This window comes from Narcine bancroftii, chromosome 9 (assembly GCF_036971445.1).
Source record: "Narcine bancroftii isolate sNarBan1 chromosome 9, sNarBan1.hap1, whole genome shotgun sequence".
In the NCBI taxonomy this organism is placed as follows: domain Eukaryota; kingdom Metazoa; phylum Chordata; class Chondrichthyes; order Torpediniformes; family Narcinidae; genus Narcine; species Narcine bancroftii.
The window spans coordinates 118,293,386-118,314,456 of NC_091477.1; the positions used below are offsets into that span (position 1 = coordinate 118,293,386).

Here is a 21,071-nt window from a genome sequence, read left to right on the forward strand (position 1 = left end):
CAGTCAGTTTGTTTGCATTTGCTATCTGTTTACAGTTCTTTCTTTACATGTGTACACTGTGTACTTTTTCCTTTGCACTACCAATAAATGGTAGCTCTGCCATGCCCACAGGAAAAAGAATCTCAGGGTTGTATGTGATGTCATGTATATACTCTGACAATAAATCTGAATTCTGTGGCACCTCTCCCTCCTGCCTGATGGCAGCAGTGAGAACAGAGCATGCCCTGGGTGGTGTGGATCCTTGATGATTGCTGATGCTCTCCAATGTTCTTTATGGTTGGGACAGTATTATCCTTTCAGGGCAACCTGGGAGTCGATGCTTAAACAGGTGAACCTTCACCTTTTTCTCCTGCTGAGAAATGGAATCGATTGGTGGCTACTATACACAGATTTTGGGTGGGATATGAGACAAATGGCTTCCCAATAAGTTGAGAAATATTCCACACAATATCAAAGTCCAGGAGTTGAGAAAGATTCCATACAATTTCAAAGTCTAGGTGTTTCCTTCTTCAAGTTTTTGGAAGTTCAAAAAAAATGAATGAAATATTGATACCACTTTTCATTTTTTTTATTCCTTTTACTTGTGCATAAAACATTGGGTCTCATCGGTCGTGTTGAAGGGCAGCGGCAAAATGAAAGATGAAATGCTTCATATTTCTTTCCACTGTGCCTGTGCAGAGAGTTGGTGCATACTAATGATTACACTCTTTGCAAATATTGATTAATCTTTGCCACTTGAAGGCTGGTTTAGATGCTAATCAAGTTCAGAGGCTTGTGCTAGATATTTTCCACGCTTGTGAAAGATTCTTTTCTGTCTCCCACTCAGAGGGTGGAGGGGTCAAGCTGTTTGTTCGTTTCAAAATAGATTTTATGAACAGTAAAACAAAATGTATACAGTGTATACATGTACAGGAAACCCACTAAGTATCCAGCACCTATTGGGATTTTTAGATACTGGATAAGTAAATTCTCCAGTTGCTTGAGATTGTGGGTTGTGTGGATTGGCGAACTAACTGCCAGCGGACACCAATTTTAACCTTTGGGTTTTTTTTATCAATTTACTTCCCGCAGTTTTTGCCTGTTGCTTGAAGCTGCCGGATGTTTGAATTCCAAATCATGGGGATTTTACTGTATACTGTATACATATATATTTCCTGATATTAGATTATGCAAAGATCTGAACTCACACTTTGCAGAGGCCTAGACTTCTACAGCATAGCAATGGGTCCTTCAGCCCAACTTATCATGCCAACCACCTTTTGCATGCATTTGGCCCATTTCCCTTTATACCACAATCTGTATTGCACAGGTAGTTGTTTATATTTGTTTGTTTACCTGTGTACGTTGTGTAGAGTTTTTTTTTGAACTATCAATATGGTAATTCTGCTTCACCCACAGGGAAAGGAATCTCAGGGTTGTATGTGAAGTCGTGTATGTGCTCTGACAATAAATCTGAATCTTTAAACTATTCCAATCCGTGTCTCTGTTTAAATGTATTTTAATCATTCACTTTTTCCCCGCCTCTACCACTTTTAATTTTTAATTTAGTTTTGCACCACAGTGACAGGCACTTCCAGACAATGCGACTGCACCATCCAATTACACCCATGTAACCAATTAACCTACTGACCCTGTGCATCTTTGGAACGTGAGAGGAAGCTGGAGCACCCAGATGAAACCCACACAGGTCATGGGGAGAACACACAAGCTCCGAGCAGACAGCGGTGGATTCGAACCTGGGTCACTGCCGCTGTCGTAGCGTTGCACCAACTGCTACACCATCCGCCTCCCTTTGACACCTCGTTCTACCTACTCTGAAGGAGGTGCCCCTCAACCTCCTTTAAGCCCTCTCACCTTTAATCTAATTCTCCCATCTTGGGAAAAAAAGGGCTATTTACCTTTTCTGTGTCTTTCACGATTTTATAAACCTCTCTAAGACTAGGAAAGGGGAGGAGAATTAGGCCATTTAGCCCATCAAGTCTGCTCTGTCATTCAAATCTGAACCATTCTCTTGCCTTCTCCCTGTAACCTTTAAATTCTTTACAAATCAAGAGGCTATCAACCTCCACTATAAATACACTCAATGACTTGGCTTCCACACCATCTGTGGCAACAAATTCCACAGATTCACCACCAACTGGCTGAAGAAATTTTGAAAAAAACAGTAAGATGTAGGATCATAAGGATCCCTCCTTAGCCTCCTACACTCCAGGGAGTTTGGGTTATTTATTCACATGCTAAGTTAATAATACTCCTTATAGTGTGAGAGGTTTTTAACCATTTAACCTTTGCAAAAGAAAATGCATTTATCTTGCAGTTGCATTCAGTTCAATATTGGTTATTTTACAAGGTTTTGCTCATTTCTTGCAATCCACAAGAACAGCTGATATTGCAAGAATGGAAACCTCTGGCTGATGGTTCACATGTTCCCAAGTGTGTGGTTATCGTGGATTGCCATTGAATGCTTTGTTCTAGCTTCAAGCCACAGATGTAACTGTTGATTAATCCTGAATCAACCATCTACTCTGGAAATCTTGGCAACATTATGTTAAACCCAGATATTATTCTGGGCCAAGTCAAAATCTGACTCTTCCAACATTGAAACAACTAAAACTGATCTTATTATTCTGTACATAATTATTATGGGTATAGATAGAGTACATGCAAACAGACTTTTTCCACTGAGAGATTAAAACAGGAGGACTTAAGGATGAAAGGGGAAAAGTTTAAAGGGAACATTAGGGGGAACTTCTTCACACAGAGAGTGGTGGGAGTGTGGAATGAACTGCCAGCTGGATTGCTAAATGTAGGCTCAATGTTGACATTTATGAAATGTTTGGACATGAACATGGACAGGGAGGAGTATGGAGGGCTATGTTCTGGGTGCAGTTCAGTAGGACTAGGTGTTATTAATAGTTTGGCACAGACTAGAAGGGCCAAAAGGCCTGTTTCTGTGTTCTATGGTTCCATACTTATTCACTAACTCGCCAAAATAAAATTGATGCTTTCATGAAATTTCTGGAATGGACTTTGCATTGAGGTTGTCATCTCACGATTTTGCTTCTATTTCACAGGCAGATTATAGGGAAGTTACTGTGAATTTGGCCAAGAATGCCTTTAGATAACGACTTAGGGAAGATAAATATGCTGTCTATTTTAACTTCACTAAGAAGCACCAAAAAAATCTTCCTTTAATAAATCACTTCTTTAATTGCACCACTGTTCAAAATCTAAGCAGGAAATGGTAAGATCCAGATATCAATGACCATAAAATAATTCGAGGTTAGTAGGATGCTATTCACAGCATCAATGACCCAGGTTCTGTCTCTGAGAAGTTTGTATGTTCTCCCTGTGTCTGTGTGGGTTTCCTCCTGGTGCTCCGGTTTCCTCCCATTTTCCAAAGATGTATGGGATGGGTAAGGTTAATTGGCCTACTTGGGCATCCGGAAAAGTCAACCATTCTTTTTCTCTCACTGCTGCTGGACCTGATGAGTTCAGCCGGCAAGGCCAGATTCCAGCATCTGCAGTCTCTTCGTGTCCCCAGTTTTATCACCTCATAAGACTGAAAGAGCGTAGAGGAGATTTACACGGATGTCACCAGGAAAAGGAACTGAGTAACAGGGGAAGTTTAAACAAGTTGGGACTTTATTCCCTGCAGCGTCAGAATCAAAGAATCAGATTTAATTGTCATGAACATGTGTCGAGAAATTTGTTGTTTTGTGGCATTACAGGTACAAAAATTGTTATAAATTTCCATAAATTTATGATTTAAAAATAAGTGAATTAGTGCAAATAAAGAGAAAAAGTGTGAGGTTTAATTGTCCATTCAGAAATCTGATGGTGGAAGGGAAGATTTCATCGAGGTATACAAAATTATGAAGGGTATACTGTAGATAGATTAAATGGAAACAGGATTTTTCCACTGAGATTGGATGCCAAGAACTAAAGGACATGGATTAAGGATGAAATATGAAATGAAGGGGAAGTTTTTCACTTGGTGAAAGTAGTGTAATCCGCTGGCAATTGAAGTGATAAATGCAGGCTCAATTTTAATATTTTAGACCATTTTGGAGAAGTACATGGAGGGGAGGGGTATGGGTTGAGTGCAGGTCCATTTGATTTGGCAGAGCAATAGCCTGGCACAGACTAGAAGGGCTGAAGGGCCTGTTTCTGTGCTGTAGTGTTCCATGATTCTGTTGTTCTATGGTTCTGGCTACCCACTGATGAAAAAATTGGCAATGCCTTCTTCCAAGTTTTATTCATTGTTAATTCTCTATGAAGAACCAGGTATTTTCAATAAATCTTACTTATCTTACACACTTCACTGTCACTAATAATAAGTCATCGACGAATGCAGCAAGAGTGTAGGATCCCAAGAGGTCATTCTTCAGACAGCCTGGGTCATCTGCTGGAGACAGCTGTCTTGATGTGGAGCATCAGTAACAGGGCCGATTCTCAGCAGGTTGCCATGGCAGGCAGTCCTTCCCAGTGACTTGCTGAATCAGGTTCCACTGATCCTTTAAAGCAGATCTGAAAGCAGCAGAAATCGACCACAGGTTTGCTGCAGGAATTGAGTGAAAATTGACCGGAATGAAACCTGGACTTATCAAATATCAATGATGGCACAGGCACCAATTATATTCCCTTGAATGGATTACATTTTAGGAACGCTGAGGTGAACTGAAAGAGGATGAGAAAGAACAGTTTCTGCTGACTGAGGATTCAGAAAGGACCAATTAAAAAATTGGACCAAGGTTCTCAAGAGTGCATTCACACAAGTATTGATGGAAATATGAATTTCTCCTCCAGATCAGTGAATCAATGTCAAATCTAACATTAATAGCATTTTGTTTTATCAAAACCTGACACTTGCCAACATCTGCTCACTCAATGTATCCCCGGGGTTGTCACCAGGTAGCCCTCAGGAACAGGAATCCCAATTATTCATCATTCAAAGGGCAAGCATGCTGGAGAAACTCAGCAGGTAGCACAGCATCCATAGGATGTGAAGAGTAGCCAACATTCCAGGCCTGGGCCCTTCACCAGGTACAGGCAAAAACTGGTAGGATCCTGAATAACAAGGGTGGAAACAGTGAAACAAGATTGAGGTGAGGGTATTAGGTGAAACTGGAAAATTCAATATTCATGCCCATGTGATTTCAAAGACCCAAGTGGAGATTTCATTATTTGCTTAAGATTCTGTCATCTGTAACACAATCTCTCTCTCTCTCTCTCTCTCTCTCTCTCTCTCTCTCTCTCTCTCTCTCTCTCTCTGTTCTTCCCCGAGAGCTACCTTTTCCAGCCCTCTGCCCTCTCCCCCGATTACTTCTCAGTTTCTTTCTCTTCTTCTATCTGTCACCTGATTTCTGTGCTCCTCTCCCCTTCCAATTCCATTGCACCACCCCCCCCCCACTTTGACATTTGACCTTTTTTAATTCAGATGTCTGCCTGAATTTCAGTACTCCCCAAGAAAGGGTCAGGCCCAAAATGTCAACCATTTTTTTTGCTTACTCTGGGTGCTTGTGTGACCTTCACCACCACTTTGGTACTATTGCAGAGTGAAGAAGAGAGCTAACTCTAAGATTTATAGCCTCATGAGGGGTTCTGATAAGGTAGCCTCATTCTTTTTCCAGGATCAGGCGGTCTAGTTTTCAAGAGTTCTTCTTGCCCTCAGCACTCCCTTGAATCCCGGTTCTGATACTTGGCTCCCATGAGCCAGTCTCCATCAGCCTGTGTCCTTCAGCTGTTGAGCCCCTCATTGGTCCACTACCATGGTAACTATCCCTGTAGGGTCATCTTCCATGCTTTTCCTTATCAATGAAAGGTGTTTCTCGTCCCCTGCAGTGTAACAAGCATTTATAGCCGGTATGAAGTTGTCAGTATCATGACCGGGCAGTAGGACCCTGTGGAGCAGTGTTGTGTCTCCACTCCCTGCTCTCTCGGGTCCACACGAGAGGCATTGCTGCTTTTACATCATCTCCAGCAGCAGGTGCCGTTTCTTTTTTCAGTGGGTGGTGGATATTGTGGTGCAGATGAAATAATAGAGGTGGGTGCCATTTTTATATTTAAATGACATTTAGCTGAGCAGGTGGAGAGGAAAAACTTCGAAGGATATTGGCGTAAGGTAGGCAAATGCGGCGAGCTTGTGTAAATGATATGGTCAGTGTACACATGTTTGGCCGAAGACCCTCTTTCTGTGCAGTAAAACTATATCTCTCTTTACAGCACTGTGTGCTGCCTCGCCAAAGATAGACATAAAAAAAGAGCCCAAATAATGATCACAAAAGGAATACTGCAGGTTTAGCTTAATACAAACACATTAAAATAAAAGCTTTAACCAATTACTGAATGGTTTGAAATCATGGAACAAATAAAAGTACACTTCATAATGGAAAATTCCATTGATTTTTTTCTTTTGATGTGCAGCAGGCATTATTGGCTTTTAAATAGAAAGCGACTTCTCTGTGGATGAAGAGGAAGCATCTCGCAATGCATCACTCAGTTTGTAGAATAATTAGCTCCAAAAAAAAACCTCAGAATAACAAATAATCAGGAAAGCAAGAAATGTAACGGATAGTGGATAGTAGGTGTACCTGAGAGCAAATAATTGCTGCTATGTATCTTCAGTGCAATTAAGAATTTCCTAATTGGAATCAGAATCCTGAACATGTCACGAAAATGTTGCAAGCGCAAATATTGCTATAAATTAATTGTTTAAAAACTTGTGCAGAAGAAGAGAGAAGGAGGCGCTATTTCTGGTCCATTGAGAGATCTAATGGCGGAGGGGAAGAAGCTGTCCTTGTGCCGCTGGGTGTTCGTCTTCAGGCTCCAGTACCTTCTTCCTGATGGTAGCAGTGTGAAGAGGGCATGGCTTGGGTGGTGAGGGTCCTTGAGGATAGAGGCTGATTTCTTAAGATGTCCTCGATGGAGTGAAGACTGACGCCCATTATGAATTCGCTGAGCTCACAACTCTCTATAGTCTTGACATTGACACTTCCGTACGAGACAGCGATGCAGCCAGTCAGAATGTTCTCCATGGTACATCTGAAGTAATTTTCAAGATGGTTTTGGTGACGTACTAAATCTTCTCAAGCCCCTCACAAAGGCTGGTGAGGACTTTGTTGTGATTACATCAACATTTAGGCCCCAGACCAGATCTTCAGAGACATTGACACCCAGACATTTGATGTTCTTTAGCCTCTCCACTGCTGTTCCCCTGATTTCCCCCTCCTGAAGTCCACAATCAGCTCCTTCGTTTGGCTCACATTGAATGCAAGGTTGTGACACCATTCAACCAGCTGATCCATCTCACTTCTGTACACTTCCTCATTGCCGTCTGTGATTCTGCCAACAATCATGGTGTCATTTCCAAATTTTTGTATGGCATTTGAATTGTGCCCGGACAATTCAATTAGATTTTGTTCTTCATATTGAGAACTCTTAAAGGCAAGAGTTGTGTGTGCAGAACTTCCCCAATAAATAGCATCTGTAACCAATATCTTCAGAGAATGCCAGTCTCATTAAACCAACTGTACCAGTATTTTCTCCTTCGATGCCATTGTCTCCATCAATCCGCAAACCATTTCTTTCTTTCCCTCTCTCTCTTTCATCCTCTCTCCAACATTTCAGAGAATATTGGAAACAAACTAATTGTCAAAAGAATTTTAATTTACTTTTTAAATTTTTTTTAAACTTTAGAGATACAGCATGAGCCCATGTTCCCCAAACGCTCCAATAAATTGACAGACCCCATATGTTTTTGGAAGTTGGGAGGAAACCGGAGCAGCCGGACAAAACCCCACGCAGTCCATACAAGCTCCTTACACCTTAGAAAGAAAACTGAAGATGCTGGACTGAAATTGAAAAGACCAGCCACACTGTAAATACTTAAAAGCTTAGGCAGCATATCTAGAGAGAGGAAAATGTTTCAGGCCCTTCAATAGAATTAAAGAAGAAAAAGAAACACAGTTAATATTTCAGGTCAATGAACTTTCATCTGAAGTAAGTTGCAAATATGGGAAGAGAACAGAGGGATTGTCCATGATAGTGTAGTGGCCAAGGATGGTCAGGTCAATATAGAGAAAGCACTCCAGCAGTTATATTTTATTAAGTCTTTGAGGAGATTCGGCATGTCACCAAAGACTCTTGCAAATTTCGACAGGTGTACCGTGGAGAGCATCCTGACTGGTTGCATCACTGCCTGGTATGGAGGAGGCAGTGCGCAGGTCAGGAATAAACTAAAGAGAGTTATAAGCTCGGCCAGTGCCATCGAGGGCATCAGTCTTCACACCATTAAGGACATCTTTAAGAGGCGGTGCCTCAGGAAAGCAACCTCTATCCTCAAGGACCCTCACCACCCAGGCCCTCTTCTCACTGCTACCATCGGGAAGGAGGTACAGGAGCCTGAGGACACACAGTCAAACATTACAAAAAGAGCTTCTTCCCCTCCGCTATCAGATTTCTGAATGAACAACGAACACTACCTCATGTTTTTCTCTTTTTTTGCACTACTTATTTATTTTTTTTTAATCTTGTATTTATTTAATTGTAACTTTACAGCAATTTTGCACCTTGTTCTGCACAGCACTTGCTGCTGCAAAACAACTAATTTCATGATGCCTGTTTCTGATTCCCTTCATTCTCCGACACTACAGGGAATAAAATCCTAACCCGTTTAACCTTTCCCTGTAACTCAGCTCCCACTGACATTCTTGTAAATCTCCTCTGCCCTCTTTCAATCTTATTGATATCCTTCCAATAGTGAGGTGTTAAAACTGGGGACACCAAGAGACTGCAGATGCCAAAATCTAGACTTGCCGGAGGAATAAACCTGATTCTGATTCTGATATCCTTGATGCCATCTAAGAAATTTAGAATAATGAGGGATGATGTTTTGGAAATAGATATGATCCGAAGAGGCAAATGTTGAGATGTTCCACTGGTAGTAGAGTTGTGAATGAGGGAGGGTAGTTCCCAGATAAGGGGGCGATCATTTGTTGCTGAAGTGCGTCAGAACTTTAACTTGGTGGCCTTTTAATCTCAGGATTTTGGTGTCCCAGAGGATTGTGGAGGCAAGGGAACTGGCTAACCCTATTACTCTCATTTTGTAGGCCATAGAGAGAGCAAAATGAACAAATAGGGACTGGAGGAACTCAGCAGGTCAGGCTGCATCCATGGAAAGAAATATTCAATGTTTGGGATCCTGAGCTCTTCCACAGCCACTCCCTTTACGAACCTGATATCTCTCCTTCTAACATTTTTCCTAATAATGTGTAAACTAGAGGTGATAGGTTGAAGGTGAGAGGGCGTAGATTCACACAGAAGGATGAAGGTGGTTGGAATGAGTTGCAGAAGTAGGTACAATTATGATTAGTGAAAATCATTTAGAAGGTACATGGATAGGAAAGGTTATGGAGACGTGGGTGAACACAATCAAATGGGATGGCTCATATGGGGTAATTTAGTTGGTATGGAAGAGTTGGGCCTGGGTCTGTGTGGTACAACTATCTGGACGACGGTGGTTCATGCCGATTCTGATCAACTCTTTCCTGAGCCTTGTGTTATAAATGAAATTAAGATGTTAAAATATTAAAAGCTGATTTAGTCTGTTGCATCCAAAGAACTTATTTCTTCTGGCGGGGAAATCAAAGAAAAAGCTGTCCAATTTCAAAAGTTGGATTGAGGCAATTCAGGATTGAAATCAAGATGGATGTTTTCACAAAGTATTTGCAGAAGTATGATATTGTGTGGATGTTGCTCTCCCTCTTCGCAATCTCTGTAATCCCCCTCATGCCCCAAACTCCCTATTTCTGATCCCAATCTACCTCTATAACCCCTGCATCATATCCCTGAAGCTCCCTATCTTTGTAATATCCTCTTGATCATATACGCCCCTCTTATCTCCTCCAGCCTTCTCCCTGTCTCTGTGACATCTTCCAGGTTCTGCACCTCTCTTTGTATCTGTAATGCCCTTCAATCCCTATGCCCCTCTCAATGTTCATAATACCCTCTAGTACTTGCACCCCCTATTTCTGTGACCTCTTCCCATGTCTAAAGGCCTCTAATCCATCTAACCCCACCTGTCCCGGTATCCCAGACTTTCCCCACAAACCCCATACTGTCCTACCCCCTCCACATCCCTCTCCCTCTCACCCATCAATTCAGGGGTGAAAGCACCATATGTAGGAGTTAAAGATGTTTTGGGCCTGACCCTTCTTCAAGGTATGAGAGCTCGTCGAGTTTATCCATTTTTCTGCCAACTTCCACCTTGACCTCAAATTCACTTAGCCCATCTCAGGCAACACTCTCACCTTTCTCGATTTGTCTGTCTCCATCATAGCCCCACCTATGCCTGCCTTTCTTTTTGGGTACGTGGAGAAACTCATGCTACAAGCCTACACAGGAAAGGCTCCTCAAACTTACCTCCACTTCATCGACAACTACTTTGGTGCTGCCCCATTCACCCACAATGAGCTTGTTGACTTCATCTACTTTCCACCCCAACCTCATATTTTCTTGATTCATTCTTCCCTTCCTCAATGTTATGACATAGACCAGCAGCAATAGAAATTCACCAAACAATATTATTTTTAAAAATCAATAATTTTTATTATTAACTATTAATAACATAACACTTCATACTTATCTCTAACTTAATCCCATTACGCGCAAATGTAATACCCGCGTATGTTATGGTGTATAATATTGTGTGTGTGTGTGTGTGTGTGTGTGTGTGTGTGTGTGTGTGTGTGTATGTGTGTGTGTTTGTGTGTGTGTGTGTGTGAGTGTGTGTGTGTGCATGCGTGTGCATGTGTGTGCGTGTGTGTGTGCGCGTGCGCGCGCGTGCGTGCGCAGGGTCCAAATCCACAGATTCCCTCAAGGTTGCCAGGCAAGTTGATAGGCAGTTAAGAAGTTTAATGGTGTGTTAATCTTTATTAGTTGAGGAATTGAGTTCCAGCACCATGAGGTAATGTAGTAGCCCTATGAAGCACTGGTTATACCACACTTGGAGTATTGTTTTCAATACTGGTCGCCTCATTACAACCACAAGCTTTTAGAGCGGGTGCAGAGGAGATTTACCAGGATGTTGCCTGGATTGGAGAATATGTCTTTTGAAGCAAAATTGACAGCACAAGAGCTTTTGTGTTTGGAGTGACAAAGGATGAGAGGAAACTTAATGGAGGGGCAGAAGATTATGATAGGGTGGGCAGCTTGCATCCTTTTCCTGGGGTGACAACAGCAAACACCATGCGACACCGGTTCAAGGAGGAATGTTTCGGGGAGATGTCAAAGAGAATGGTGGGTGCCTGGAATGTATTGCCAGGGGTGCTGGTAGAGGCTGATACAATAGGGAGATTCAAAAGACTCTTTGATGGCAGATGGTAGTAAGAAAATTAGAGGGATGTGAGGTGGATAAACATTAGTTTGTTGTGGAGTAGGTTTACATCAGAAGACACAACACTATGGAAGTAATGTCTGTGTTCTGTGGTGATCTGAAGTTCAAAGCTGGAAGAGGAATCAATCAATACTTTCTGAAATGTGATTGGCCCATGATCGATAGTAATTTGCATGATGCAAAAAAAGAGGAATGAATTCATGAGATTGTACTGCCAGAAGCCAGTATAGATAAATTGGATGGTAAACCAAGTTGGATCTACTGCCAGAGCATCCTTCGTTCATAGCAGTATCTCTCAGCTAAAGGTGGTGACCAACAATTTAGCTTGAGTGCAACATTGAAGCATGACATCCTTGTTACTTGTGAGAAGGAAGGTTGAATCTCCTGTTTTACCAACATACCTCAGGGTCTCCAGTTGGGAAGGTAAGTCTGCAAGACCACATGGCCCTTCATTGACTGGGATTTGGGTCTCTATTTGATAGGAATTCATGAAAATTTGTGCTTTTCATATGCAGGAGGTTAGGCTGTTTATGTATGGTTAGTGTAACATTCTTGTAGCACCATCATCAGGACTAGGGTGTGAATCCCATGCTGTCTGTAAGGAGTTTGTACGTCCTCCCCGTGTCTGCGTGGGTTTTCCCTGGGGGCTCTGGTTTCCTTTCACCATTCAAAACTTTGGGGGTGTAGGTGAATTTGGTGCAATTGGGTGGCACGGGCTCATGGGCCAAAAAGCCTTGTTACTGTGCTATATGTTTAAATTTCAATTTTAAATTTTAAAAATATAAATTAAAAAAATTTAAAGCCTAATTTTCACATAACATGTGCTCACACCTATTCCATTTTATCCCCCAAAACAGCCTTTTTTTCTTGTTTATGAATATTCCTATTGTTGCAAGACTGGGTCATGCTTTATGAGTTTAAACATTACCCTGTACAAACATTCAAACTGAGAGCAGGATCCATATCCTCAGGCCTGTTCATCCACTTAACATGGTGGTTCTGACTCTGTGTTCAAAGTTCGGATCTATTGTCAGAGAACATGTGTACAATCCCAAGATTCTTTTTTCCTGTGGGCACTAAGAAAAAGATACATATACCAAAGAGAGAAATGTAGACAAAGAAAGAAATATAGAAAAAATAATTATTCAATCATTAATAATTTTCAAAGAGTTGTTAAGTGAGTCTCTGTTTGAGTTTGTTGTTGAGGAGTCTGATCTGATGGTGGAGGGGGAGCAGCTGTTCCTGAACCTGGGGGTGCAAGCCTTGTAGCACCTGTAGCAGCGAGAACAGAGCGCGTGTTGGGTCGTGTGGATCCTCGATGATTGCTGCTGCTCTCGAAAAATGTTCTCGATGGTGGGGGGGGGGGGTTTGCCTTTGATGTACTAGATTTTATGCTCGAGTGCATTCATGTCCCCATACCAAGCCGTGATGTAGCTGGTCAGCACACTTTCCACCACACATCTGTAGAAGATTACCAATATCGTACTGGACCGCTGCAAACTCCCATCTACTCTTCACCTTGCTCCTCCTTGCTTATTACATACTTATCTACACCTACTTTCAAATAAATCAGAGACTTGCTTACATTGATCTTTGAGGAAAAGATTCAAAGACTCCTGATCCTCTCAGGAAAACAAATATGTTCACGTGTTCAAGTCAAGTTTATTATCATCTGATTGTAAAAGTACAACCTGACGAAAGAACGTTCTCCGGTGCAAAACATGAGGATATGCAACCAGACATTCCACATGTACAGACAAGCAATGCATATATAAGACAGGTACTTATTTATACAAATAAATATTCTTTCATGAATATGAGAGTCTCAGAGGGTGAATGAGAGCAGTTCCTTTGATTGTTCAGCATTCTCACTGCCCACGAGAGGAAGCTGTTCCTCAGCCTGGTGGTTCTGGCTCTGATACTTCCCCAACGGGAGCAGCTGAAAGATGTGTGCAGGGTGGAAGGGGTCCAATGATTTTTCACGCCCTCTTCAGACCACGATCCTGATCGATCTGGTCGAGAGGGAGGGGGAAGGAGACTCCATTGATCCTCTCTGCTGCTCGTGGTCCTGTGGATTGTTACCTCACTGGAAAGAAATGGGACATTAATTTTCATTTGATGAGCCCTAATCCTAGATTCTCCCTTAAGAGGAAACACCCCTCTATTTCCTCTTTCCTAAGACCCCTTATTTAATCAAACCACCTATGTTCTAAACTCCAGTGGAAACAATCCTGTTCAATGTTGCTTGAAAGATCCCAGTCCAGTTTCCCATAATTTAGTAAACATTAGCTGAAATGTTTTCAATGCATTTATATCATTTCTTAAATAAAACCAGAGAATCTGTGTAAGATTATGCAGAAATGGTCTCACCAATGCTGTAGTAAACTGGAGCAAATTCTCCTGACTTTTTTGCATTCACTTCCCACAGCCAATCATAATATTGTCAGTTTTCCTAATCACCAGCTGCATTCCATCTTTTGAGAATGATGTATGAGGAACATAGGATCCTTCTGCATCTCGCACCTCTGAACTCTTTCACCATTTAAAAAACGTGCTTCCCACAGCACCAGTCAAACACTTAGCCCAGTTACAGCATCCACATTTGGCATCTTGATCTACGATCGGAAAGGTTTGTGGAATGATTAGATCTCAGGAGCCCTGCTGTACAAAGCAGGCAAGCCACAGTTAGAAAACTAGAAAAGATCATGTTGTTACAGATTCCATCAGTTAAATGCCACAATGTGGAGAGTCATTGAAGTTATAAATAGTAAGTCAACTCACAAAGAAGTAATGAGCCATAACATATGATGCTGACGTTTGAGTTATTCAAAGATGCTATAATTATTAAGAAAAATAGCTTTCATTTGTAATTTTTTTATGTTCTAGTGGTCTTCAAATCAGTGTTTTATGATGATTGCCGAAAGAGAGAGAAGTTGGAAGATAATGAGTAATTGTGAGGGATATTCAGGTTCAAGTTTATTAGCATTTCACTGTACATATGCAGCTCAACGAAGCAGCATTTCTCCAGAATATGGAGCCCACACTTAGACAATACATTTCTCACACAGCACATAATGATCGTATGCATAAAAATATGAAGTAACTTCACATGAGTGCAGATTTGATGGCAGCGTAAAGGTGGCCCGGCGAGTGTAGTGGTTAGCTCAGCGCAATTACAGGGCCTGTGATCCAGGTTCGAATTTGGCACTGTCTGTAGGGCGTTTGTACATTCTCTCCCCGTCTGCATAGGTATCTTCCCACATTCCCAAGATGTACTTTGGTCACGTGTCGTACTGGACCTCTGCAAACTCCCATTTACTCTCGATCTTGCCCCGCCTATTAATTTGGTATTTGGGCAGCAGAGGGTCAGAAAGGGAAAAAAGGCTGAGAAGTGATATGGGGAGGGGGTAGTTCTCTGAATGTAGAGGGAATAATATTTTGTCAACCAGATAACATTAACATCAATTTCTCTCATTTCCATTTTGTCCTTCGCCTGAGTGTCCCTCGTTCCTTATCCCTCTGTCTCCTTTCTTCCAGCTCCCCACCCTCTTCCCTCTCCATTCACCTCATTTTTTTTCTCTTCTACCCTCACACCCATAATCACTTATTGACTATTGGCCTGTGCACTCCCCTTTCCCTTGCCTCTTCCTCCCTCCTCTGCTCTCCTCCTCCCTCAGATGCCTGCCTGCTTTTTTCCCCTCATACAAAGGGCACAGGCCTGAAATGTTGCTTACATCCCTTTGCTTTCTATAGATACTGCGTGACCTGCTGAGTTTCCCTAGTCCTTTAGCTTGCCATGGCTAAGATACCAGAAGACTGAAATGTTGTGATTGTTGTCTCGTCTTTCAAATGGGGCCCTGAGGGTGAGCCTGGAAATTAGGACTATGGGGCAAGTACAGGATTAATGTGGGCATGCCTCTTGTTTGGCATTGATGAATTGGGCTGAGGGCCTATTTCATCTATGGCTGGTGGCTAACACCAATTTTTTTTTGTGATTTGCAAGCATGCCAATCTGCCCCTGATATTCTCATCTAGATGCGTTGCAAGCAGCTGGGGGTTATGGACCTCCAGCCAGAAAATAACACTCTTCAACCCATGAGACTCTGCATTTACGCCTCAAGCCAATTTTAGATCCATTTTACTAAAGCATCTCGAATCCCATGTGCCTGAGCTTTTGCATCAAAAGTTTTTGGTTTTGTTAGAAACCTCCTCAAATAAAATCTTGGTCAGATTTGTGAGGTGCAAGTTCCCAAGCATAGACCCCAAATCAGTCCCTGCCTTTTCAAGTGACTCAAAATCCCATTCCTAAGAATTTTTTGAAATGGTTTCTCCTACTACGGATGTAAGATTCACCAGCCCATAATTTCCTGAATTATTGCTAAAATTCTTGAATACAGGAATATTATTAGCTGCGCTTCAGTCTTTGAGTACCTCTCCTTGACTAAAGAAGATGAATAGATTGCCATCAGAGCCTCATTGATTTCTTCCTTTGCTTCATCAATACCCCATGATAGGTTACCTCGGGATTGGATGGCTGTACTTTGATACCTCCATCTTCTCCTCTTTCCTGTTGTAACATGTTCCAGAGCCTCACTTTTCCCTACATCCTGAAAAGGAAAAAGTATGTATCATGGTCAATGTGGTTTATGGTGTGAAAAAAAAAACAAAACAAAAAAAAACCCTCTCCATCCACCCCATCCATCTCCCAGGTGACTAGTGATGCAAATCTTTCATTCAGGGAATCACAGGCATCCTCTGGGTCCGCACAAAGACATCCCTTCATGTCCTTGAGGGGACCTACTTTGTATGTTCTATATCATAATGTTGCCAAAGAAAGCCTTGTCCCTTTTTTTGCACTTTTCACTGCTCTCTTAAGATCTCTCCGGCATAAACCTCACAAGACTCGCTCAATAACAATTTCCCATATCTGGCACATGTTTCCTTAGTCTTCCTGAATAAACTCTGAATTTCACTTGTAAACGTCTCCCTCTTGCAGCTGTTCCCAATCTATTTCCATCAGTTCCCGTCTTGACGTCCGATCTCCTTAACATCATTAGAGTCTTTCAGTTCCTCAGCACGTGACTTGTCCACATTGACCAAGTTGTCCATATAAGCTCATCCAATTCGTCTGCGTTCGGTCCATATCCCTCAAGATAATTTCTCCCCGTGTGCTAGTCTAACAGTATTTTAAATTGTACAGTTGCACTCTCCTTGACCACTTCCATATGTTCACCATTCTCTGTGTGAAGAAGGCGCCCCTCAGGTTCCATTCCAATCTTTCCCCTCTCACCTTAAATCTTTCCAGAACCCCTCTCATATTAGATTCTCCGATTGAGGAAAAACACCATGACTTATCTATACCCCTCCTGATTGGATACAATTATGCCATTGGACAGGTTGATAGGAGAGTTAAAAATATGGATTAAATGCAAGCAAATGGGGCCAGTCCAAAATGGCAAATTGACTGGCATGGACAATTTGGGCTGAAGGGCCTTCTCTATGACACTTTTTTAAAACATTTTATTTATAAATTTTTAAACCACAATAAATAGTGAGATTACATTCAATTCCAGAAATTATTTTGAAAAATTATACATGTCGTAAATGTAATCCCACCCTCCCACTTCCCCACCCCTAAGTAAAAAGAAAGGAAAAAGAGAGAGAAAAACCGGAGGATGCCAAGAAAATAAAACATTTATTCAATAAAATCTATTGGAAGTTACAAAGAAGTGAGGTCTTCGGGGAGCCTATCATATATGAAAACCAAAATTTTGTAAATATGGGTGCCATATTTTCCCAAAAATACATGATCTTTATCTTCTCTAACGGTATACAATTCTGAAGTTCTGCATGCCACCTAAATCTATTCCATGATTTCCTAAAAACTGCTAAAGCAACTAACACAATTTCAATTTGATAGATATTTAATTTTAATTTATGCCTAATAGCCTTCATATCACTCAGTAACATTGGATCCTGTGCGAATTTCACTGCCGTGACTCGTCCCAAAAAATTACCTACCCGTAACCAAAATTATCCAACTTTAAGACCATGTTGAATGCAAAAAAAGTTCCAACCTCAGATCTACACCTGAAACAATAAATCTGATGTGGTGATATTTAATCTTGGTGGAGTCAAATATAATTGATGCAAAAAATTATATTGGACTAACCTGTATCTTACATTTATAATTTTCTTGCATAACTTCATCCCGTCCTTTTCATTTATTTGTGTGTGTAAATCCACTTTCCATCTTAGTCTTGATTTATGCACCCCAATTTTTGGGGGACACTATATTATTATAAAACATTTAAATAATTATAAAACTAAAAAAGAGAATGCATATAAAATGCTAGTGAACTCATTTAAAATCATATGGCACATGGGTTGGAATGATTTAATACTTTTCCGATTATCCAAGAACCACTTAATCGAAAAGCTCCTAGGCAGGAGCGGGACCCTTAGGCTCTCGGGCAGGATCCCTGCCGATGCTACTGGGGTTGCTTAAAGCCAGTTAACTGATTCATGTCCAGTCCCGAGCATTTCAGATCCTCGGAAACTTACTCTATGTAAGCAGCAGAGATTTAACTTGATTTGGACTTCATGTTCAGCACAGATATGGGCTGACAAATCTACACTGCTCTATTTTCTTATCAAACTTCTGTTAATAAATCCAGTTTTAATATTCAAATAGAACCGGGAGTTCTATTGCTAGGGGTGGTGGCTGGTACAATGGAGACATACAAAAGAATCATTAATAAGGATATGGATGTACGGAAAAATACAATGAGGGAGGGAAGGATTAGATTGTTTTGGAGTAGCTTTACACAGGTCAGTACAACATCATGGACAGAAGGGCCTGCACTGTGCTATAATGTTCTGTTAGAATAACTTAACATGTGTACACTTGTGTGTGGATTGATAAGATCATTCAAATGGTCCCAGCTGCGATGGATAAGCAGAGAGGGGAGAAGATATGAAATACATTCATTTTTTTGGCTCTATTTGTGATGCTGCCATTGTGAGGGCATAGGTGTAGAACACATGGCCAGCTGCATTGTCACTGGCCAGTGATTCATTGTGGAGCCACCAGCAATCCTCTGTGGCACCACCAGCCCTGTTGGGACAAAAGTGGATATGCTGGTCACGAAAATCGGTGGAAATAGCCACAGGTTGAGCGATATCGGGAGCATGAAATAAAGTCAATTGAGTTTAATGTCCAGAAATGGATGTACAAATTGTATGCTTGTTTTATGAGGGAGGGAGGGAACAGAGGAACAGGAAAGAGCAAAAAGGACAGGGTTGGAAAAGATTAATTGGAGGAAAATGAGAAGGGTGCTCATGGCAAAGCTAAATATTCAGTTCTGCTGTGTCGGGCACCAGACTTCACTCCACCAAGGATATCTACAAGTGGCAGTGTGTAAAGAAAGCAGCCTTGATCTTCAAGGACCTGCACCACACAGGCCGAGCCCTCTTCACTTTGCTACCATCAGGGAAAAGGTACAGGGGCCTAAAGACGAGCACTCAGTGGCACAAGGACGGCTTCTTCCCCGCTGCCATTAGATTCCTGAAAAATCAATGAACCAAAGACACTGGCTCATACAGACTTTTTTGTGCACTATTTTAATTTATTTTTGTAAGGTGTTTTATAAAAATGTTTGCACTGTGTGAATGTACAGATTCTATCACCAATGTGTACACCAAGACACAAGAGAAACTTGTCCGTGAACTACTCTTTGCAGATGATGCCGCTTTAGTTGCCCATTCAGAGCCAGCTCTTCAGCGCTTGACGTCCTGCTTTGCGGAAACTGCCAAAATGTTTGGCCTGGAAGTCAGCCTGAAGAAAACTGAGGTCCTCCATCAGCCAGCTCCCCACCATGACTACCAGCCCCCCCACATCTCCATCGGGCACACAAAACTCAAAACGGTCAACCAGTTTACCTATCTCGGCTGCACCATTTCATCAGATGCAAGGATCGACAATGAGATAGACAACAGACTCGCCAAGGCAAATAGCGCCTTTGGAAGACTACACAAAAGAGTCTGGAAAAACAACCAACTGAAAAACCTCACAAAGATAAGCGTATACAGAGCCGTTGTCATACCCACACTCCTGTTCGGCTCCGAATCATGGGTCCTCTACCGGCACCACCTACGGCTCCTAGAACGCTTCCACCAGCGTTGTCTCCGCTCCATCCTCAACATCCATTGGAGCGCTTACACCCCTAACGTCGAAGTACTCGAGATGGCAGAGGTCGACAGCATCGAGTCCACGCTGCTGAAGATCCAGCTGCGCTGGATGGGTCACGTCTGCAGAATGGAGGACCATCGCCTTCCCAAGATCGTGTTATATGGCGAGCTCTCCACTGGCCACCGTGACAGAGGTGCACCACAGTTTGGCGGGCAGCAACCTCCTTTGAAGAAGACCGCAGAGCCCACCTCACTGACAAAAGGCAAAGGAGGAAAAACCCAACACCCAACCCCAACCCACCAATTTTCCCCTGCAACCGCTGCAATCGTGTCTGCCTGTCCCGCATCGGACTTGTCAGCCACAAACGAGCCTGCAGCTGACGTGGACTTTTTACCCCCTCCATAAATCTTCGTCCGCGAAGCCAAGCCAAAGAAAAGAGTGTAGGGTGACTGTGATTGGCTGAGAGTGTAGCACCACCTACTGGCAGCTCTTAAAGGATTGCTCCTAGCCAGACCAGGTCATTCTGGACTGGTCGACCTACTTGTGATATGCTCCAGTCTTTTAGTTAATAAAAGCCTTGGTTTGGATCAACAAGTCTTTGGTTCTTTCGATGCGCTCTACACCCTGTGATGCAGACACAAAACAACAAAATTTGAGACCTGTTCATCACAATAAAGTCTGATTCTGAGTATTGGGGGGCATTGTTCAGCAGAAAGTTCCCTGATCCTTCCTGTCAACAGGAATAACGTCCTTTACAATGGAATCTGTATGTGTTTAGTTGGAAACCGCAGAGCAGAAAGGGCCAATCTTGTTGAGTTTTACAGCTTTTTCTCATTTGTCATCATCTGACTTCAATAATGCAGGAACAGCTGTGCTGATTGATGAATTGAATTCAATCTGTTGTTGAACTCCACCCTGAGTTGTATGTCTGTAAATATACAAAAGTGCTGGAGAAACTCGGCAAGTCCTGCAGCATCCCTTGAAGGCAAAGATGTATATATATATATATATATATATATGTATTTCATTTTTACCCAAAATAGACTTAATTCGCAATAAATTATTTACAAAGGGAAAGCCATTCAAAATCTGAGGCTTGGAGCAGGCAACACACTGCGGGAGAAGGACCACAGAATACAGTCCTCCCATTACTGGGCAATGAGGAGCTGAGACCTCAAACAACATGGTGGGGGAAGTAACCACAGCAGAAATAGAAATAAATGTAACAATACACAGTGATGAAAATGTACCGATACAAAACTAAGGGTTGAAGGCAAAGATGTATAACCAATGCTTCGGACCTGAGCCCTTTGTCAAGGTATGAGCAAAAGATTAGGCAAGTGCCTGAACAAAATGGGGAGGGGGGCAGGGAGAGGGGCACAGGTAAGGGGAGGAGGAGGGCCGAAGGGGCAGGGAGAGGGGCACAGGTAAGAGGAGGAGGAGGGCAGAAGGGGCAGGGAGAGGGGCACAGGTAAGGGGAGGAGG

The 21,071-nt window shown here is 42.2% G+C and overlaps 1 long non-coding RNA gene across 1 annotated transcript; it reads right to left on the reverse strand.

The window, feature by feature from the left end:
* Nucleotides 1-13,117: 13,117 nt before the first annotated feature.
* LOC138743079 (uncharacterized) lies at nucleotides 13,118-18,339 on the reverse strand. The gene is made up of 4 exons (XR_011344646.1): nucleotides 18,301-18,339; nucleotides 17,568-17,686; nucleotides 15,915-16,002; nucleotides 13,118-13,481 (listed from the first exon to the last, which is right to left on the reverse strand). It is a non-coding gene; the product is annotated as an uncharacterized lncRNA (long non-coding RNA).
* Between the last annotated feature and the right edge of the window lie 2,732 nt (nucleotides 18,340-21,071).